Below are 6,000 nucleotides of genomic sequence, written 5' to 3' on the forward strand. Positions count from 1 at the left end.
TTTTGTATTTTTAGGTTGCAATTGTGTTGTTGAAATTTGTGTGTTGTGGAATGGAAATTTGTGTGATTTGCCTAGGGGTGGAAACGAAACCTCTGCTTGTTGTTAACCCTACTTGGTATATTATATCTAATTTGTGAAGAGTTTTTGAGCTATGATGAGAAGTAAGGAAATTAGTTAAGGGCTCAAGTGAATACATTTGTTCGAGAGAAGCATTTTGATCATCCTTTTTCCCCTAAATCTACAACGATTAATGCTACAGATTAAGAGAAGCTCTGTTTGCGGCACTTTCCTCTTTTGTTGCTTTTTGGTCTACTGGTTTTCAATAGCTACATCTCATCAACTCATTATGTATACTAAGCAGTTGGTTTTTTTAGGGAGTCCATTTTAAAGGCCTTTTCCCCATGATTTCCTCATTCTTGGTGTTTTTTTCCCACTTTTTCCTTATTGGTTACTTACTGGTTTCTTTGTAGCTGATCTGCTACAATTCCAATTGTAATACCGTTATTCATTAGCCTGTTTTACTATAGGTAATAATAAGAGTATATAACTATATCAGCTACATTTGTATGTCTACAGCGTCGGTTACCAAAGATAATTCAATGTTGCTTTTCTTTTTAATTTGATAAAATTGTGTTTGTGCTTGTTCTTAGTATTATAATTACACTTATATATATATTGTTTTTCCTTATCGCTGATGCATTGGGACTGAGCTTGATTGCCTTTTTTACAGGTTGCTTAGGTGAATTATATGCAGTGCGACTTGGGAAGTGGAGGTTAGATGCTGAATAGAAGACATTGCATACTAATTAAATCAATGGGTAATTCGTTTGTTTTTACTACGGTTAACTGTGTGTTAAGGATTTCAGTGATAAGTCCCTATGTTGGAGGTGGTTATGCTTGGTTCTGATTGCAAAGGCCAGTTTATAGTTGTTATAATTGTAGATAGTATCAATCTAATCAATAAAATATTTTAGAATTTATCTTAGTTTGAGTAGCTTTTGCATGTTTACTTCCTTCACTGGGGAATGCAAAGCAAGATGTGGTATGTTGTTACCAGCAATATGCTTAGTAATTTTAAAAAGTAGTTGTTCCCTTCATTGCTTTAGGAGGGATAGTTAGATGTATAGTGTTTATATGTGCTTGTATATAGCTTGATTGTTGTTTGCTCTTTAGAAAGTTTATAGCTTCCAATAAACATTTGTTATATAGCTTATTTTGAATAGTTGTTGATATAGATGGCCAACAATCTAATCCGTCACCATGGAGACCTTACAGCAATAAGCGTAGGCGCACAATTGTGTGGCTATCTTAGCTTGAGAGGTAGGTTTGGTCGTGTTGTTCTAACCTTAAGCAGTTATTGGCAATTCTAATGTTATTCTTTGGCTTCATTATCTTTCTTTCTTCCTCATTATTAAAGGACCAACTCAACCAAAAGCTTAAGCTAATGGTTGAGGCCCATGAATATGTTTTATTCTCTATCACTCCCCCTCACACAAAAGACCCTTTGGGCTTGAAATGTGGATGCAACACAGACCCACCTGGTGCGAATTAATTCCACTTTAAACGAGGGGTGGATGAGATTCGAACCTGTGACCTTTGTGTCACGCTGGCTCTGATACCATGAATAAGCTAATGGTTGAGGCCCATGAATATGTTTTATACTCTATCACTCATCATTCTTATAGTGATTGAAATTCTTGTTTGGTAGTGTCGATCTAATCTTAAGCAGTTATTGGCAATCCCTGTTAAATTTGCAATGATTGGTGGTAATTATCATAGCAAAGGATTGTAGTTAACTTTGATGGTTGCATTTGAGCTGTATAATTCTATTCATTTAGCAGGCTTTTGTTGTAGAACAACTGAAAAGAGTGAAATGCTTTCATTGATCATGGTTTAGTTAATGTCATAGAGATTATTATTATTGTGATTTTTTTCCTTTGTTTTTTTTTGCTTTTTACTTTCGTTTTATTACACACCATTTTTGTCTCGTCTTGCTTTTTTGACAGCAAAATGCAAAAATATTGAATTGATTTAGTGGGTTTTTTTGAATTGTTGAAATTTCATTATGTTCTTGGGTATTCAATTTTGGCTTTTTTTTCATATAATTATTGTTTTAAGCTTGTTGTTTCTTTTTTATAAAACAGTTTGTTGAAATGTTAATAGATATTAGTGAAAGTTATACTCTTTTTTTTTTTACACGTGCAAGTTATACTGTTTCTTTGGGGGAGAATTGGCTTATGTTGGTTAATCATCCATTCATCCATTAATATGAACCCATGATCACATTTTTTGGCGCCATGGTGACTTGGTGAGCTCCAAGTGATTAGAACCCAAATTTTGATGGACGGTAAAACGTTAAGAAAAATCACTCGAGAAACAACACCAATAACAAAATCATTCAAAAAATTACATTGATAACTTAGAAAATTGCAAATCTTGATAGATGATAAAATGTCAAAAAAATCGCTCGAGAAGCAACACCGATAACAAAATCAATTGAGACATTGATAACTTGGGGAACCGTACGGGTCCACAACTAGTGTGCTAGAAAAATATCAACCAAAAAGAAACTACCCTTTTGCCGTTTTTAGCATGTGTTGCCAGATCATACAAGATTCCTACCTACCTACCTTACTTCATTATAATTAACTCTAACATACTATATAGTACAATATTGTAATTGAAATTCCGTCGATCTGAATGATTAAAGGAGAGGATACTCCCAACAGCGTGTTGTTTGTGCTGAACCAGTTCCTTTTTATGGCTCGACTCTACTGGATTTGGTGAGCTCCCTTGAATATGATCGATCGTATTCTATCCTGGCAGTGGAAGACTGGAAGTCGTCTTTCTCCGATCCAATTTAGTCAAGTTATTCACTCTGAACCAACCCCGTGCATTCATTCTTAAGTCTCTAATGAGATAGAGATAGAGATAAATGATTTGATCGGTATGTATGTCTGTATGTTCCACCCACCTTGGGAGCAAGTTTGACCTCCAAAAGTTCCTTTTCTTGTAATGGCTGCCTTGAATTCCCTGAGTAGACTCCAATATCTTAAGTGCATATTCCAAATGATATGTGATCTTCATTTTGGTTGGAGAAATTATGAGTTAGGCCTTGTTTAATTCAACTTATTTTTACTTATTTTAGAAAAAAAAAAGTTCAGATGAGAGCATCGTTTTATGTGCGGTTTTTTATTGCTAAATTTCTTTAATTTTGTAATGAAAATAATTGTGAAAATTACATATTAATAAAGTACACATTATTACGAATCTAACAAGATTCCACTTGATATATTTTTATCTTTTGGATTATTGTACACTTAAGGTCAAAGTTTGGTCAAATCAGACAATTTGACCAGATCAGATCACACCAGACCATACTAGACCAGCTCAGATCAGCATCAATAAGGTGAACTAAATAAGGCCTTAGTTGAAAGCAAGGATAGCCCCTTCCACACTAGGTTAGTATTCCATCCTCCCTCTGTACGTGCATTTTGCAATTCTTGTGGGCGACTGACTCTCTGATTTAATTTAATTTTTTTAACTGATTTTGTGTTTCTGAACCCCCATACATCTTCTGTAATGCGTTCTCGCTCTTCACTCTTTGCATACCAACAATCTTTAAACATCATATATAACTACATTCTTAGATTACATTTTATCAACGCTCTAGCATGTCTTTTGTATCATTCTCTTGTTATATGGAGCCTTACTTGGTTCTTAACATGTACTTAAGTTCAATATTTAATGCTCTCCTACTCCTTTTATCTTCTTTTCTTACTTTTCTCCTCTACATTCCCTGATGCTATAGAAGGAGTACTGCACATTAAGTGGTGCGGCCAATTTAATTTCCATCATCATAAGAGCATATATGTTGGATTGGAGCTGATGGCCCTATTTTTCGCTTGTATGGTGTTTAATATTTTGTTTATATATGTTGTCGAATTGTTCCCTAATTGAGTCAGAAACACTGCTGCCTCACTCTCAAAGCAAGCACTGCTGTTTGCATCAATCTTTGTTCCACCTTTGGTGGTAATAAGGAGGAGTAATCAGTTCTTCTCCCTAGTAGTCTTCCGGGTGACCATTCTCTTTTGTGGCCTTTTGGTCATTTTTTGTGCCTGAAACAAGGGGTAAGATACTATCTGATACCATGGAAGAGCAAGAAGCTCGAGATAAGAATGGTAGTTGTATCCCAATTTTATGATGGCTTCAGTTCTGTTGGGTGTTTTACATTGCTGCATTCCCGTTTTTGTTGTATGTATTGCTTTATCATTTGTCATTTTAATGCTTAGGAGATGGTATATAATATCGATGTGCATGGCCACCACATTGTAGATAATGAGATATGATAATGAGTTTTCAATATGCAGTCCACCCATATACAATCTTACAGCCAAGAAGTAGAATTTCAACCAGATGCCGGTATCAATTAAGCTTTAGAGAAGCCTTTTTTTTTAAAGAATTATGTAGTAAGTCCTTGATAGGAGCAATTGATCAGAAATAAGGCATTGTAGCTGTAGATCTTCGCTACCCTGCTTCAATGTAATCTACGGTGGTGTTGTTGCTCTTCTTGACCTATAGTAATTTTTTCCTTGTTTGGAGGTGAATAATGGTTTAGGGTGTTTGGTGATGTCTTGATGTGTTATGAGGTCTGAAGTTGCTAACTGTGTCTTTGGCTGTGTGTAATGTCATATCATTGGTTGAGTGTTTTTTGTCAAATTTTAGAACATTGAAAGTGTTGTTGGTGCATATGCCCCCTGCTCATGTAGTCTTAATACTTTGAATATACACAAGGACTTGTGGGGCATGCCTAAATACATGGGTGATGCATTGCTTCAAACATTACAAGCGTAAATAATTGAACAGTAAGTCTGTGCTTACACAAGTGATGACTTTATGGAACAAAATGATTGAACATACAATAAAAATTTTCTGTGTTTGCTATCTGACACTGATACAGTTTTCTAGCCTTAACAAGAAGTTTTCTTTTCAAATTTCAAGCACGAGTTAGTAGGTATCTATTATCTTTGACATATAGAGTGGCAATGAGTGTTTCTCTATGATATACAAATTTTTTTGGAAATCCTCAGCTTCTATTTTCTAGCATATGTTGGTAGGTATCTATTATTTTTTTGGAAGAGACTTGCGATGAGTGGTTCTCTATGATTCATAAACATTTTTAAGAAATCCTCATCCTTGATCAACATAATGTAGAGAATGAAATTTTGGGGTAACAAGTGTTTTGACTAGACCTGGTGGATCTGAAGAAACTCAGGCAGTGTAACATACGATGATTTGCTGGAAGATTTGATGATTGTATTTCTGCAGTGTCACTAAGCTAGGTTTGGTACTAAATGTGGTGAAGAATTGAATGTAATAGAATTTTTGTCAACAGGAAGAAACATATAAAGCAACATTACCAATTACAGATGCCTTTAAAAACACTGAAAGTTGAGATGAGAGAAGAGGTTAACAGAACCATTGGCCTGTTGCTTTACATAAATTGACTAGAGTGCATATTTGAGAGAAGTGCCGTGATTGTACATATATAGTTGCTGCCTTATATCTATCTATAACCTATACAAAAGCCCCAAGTGCATTTAATTCCCAATTTACTGTTCCTTATGAACAGGGAATTGACATTTCTGCCTTCCCTTGCCCTTAGCACCCTTCCTTGATTGACCAGATTGACAGGGGTAGTTCGGTCTTTTTTGCTTTGCCATTTCAGATGTTCTCAACGGGCTGCCGCGTGGCCGTTTCCCCATTTTTGTTGGCATTCTTTCACTCATCCTCTCTCCTTTCATTCAGTTTCTCTCTCCTCAAATGAATCCTTATTTGTTTGATCGTGATTGAGTTTTGATCATTAGGGTTTCAATTAATTGTGAAATTCGGGTTTATTTCTTAGTTGTGAGTAGGGGTGTCTGTTCGGTTTTTGGTTTGAATTTAGGTCAAATCCAATCCGATCCGAATTATAATTCGGTTTTCAATTTTTCAATCCGA

This window comes from Chenopodium quinoa, unplaced genomic scaffold, assembly GCF_001683475.1.
Source record: "Chenopodium quinoa cultivar QQ74 unplaced genomic scaffold, ASM168347v1, whole genome shotgun sequence".
Taxonomy (NCBI): Eukaryota; Viridiplantae; Streptophyta; class Magnoliopsida; order Caryophyllales; family Amaranthaceae; genus Chenopodium; species Chenopodium quinoa.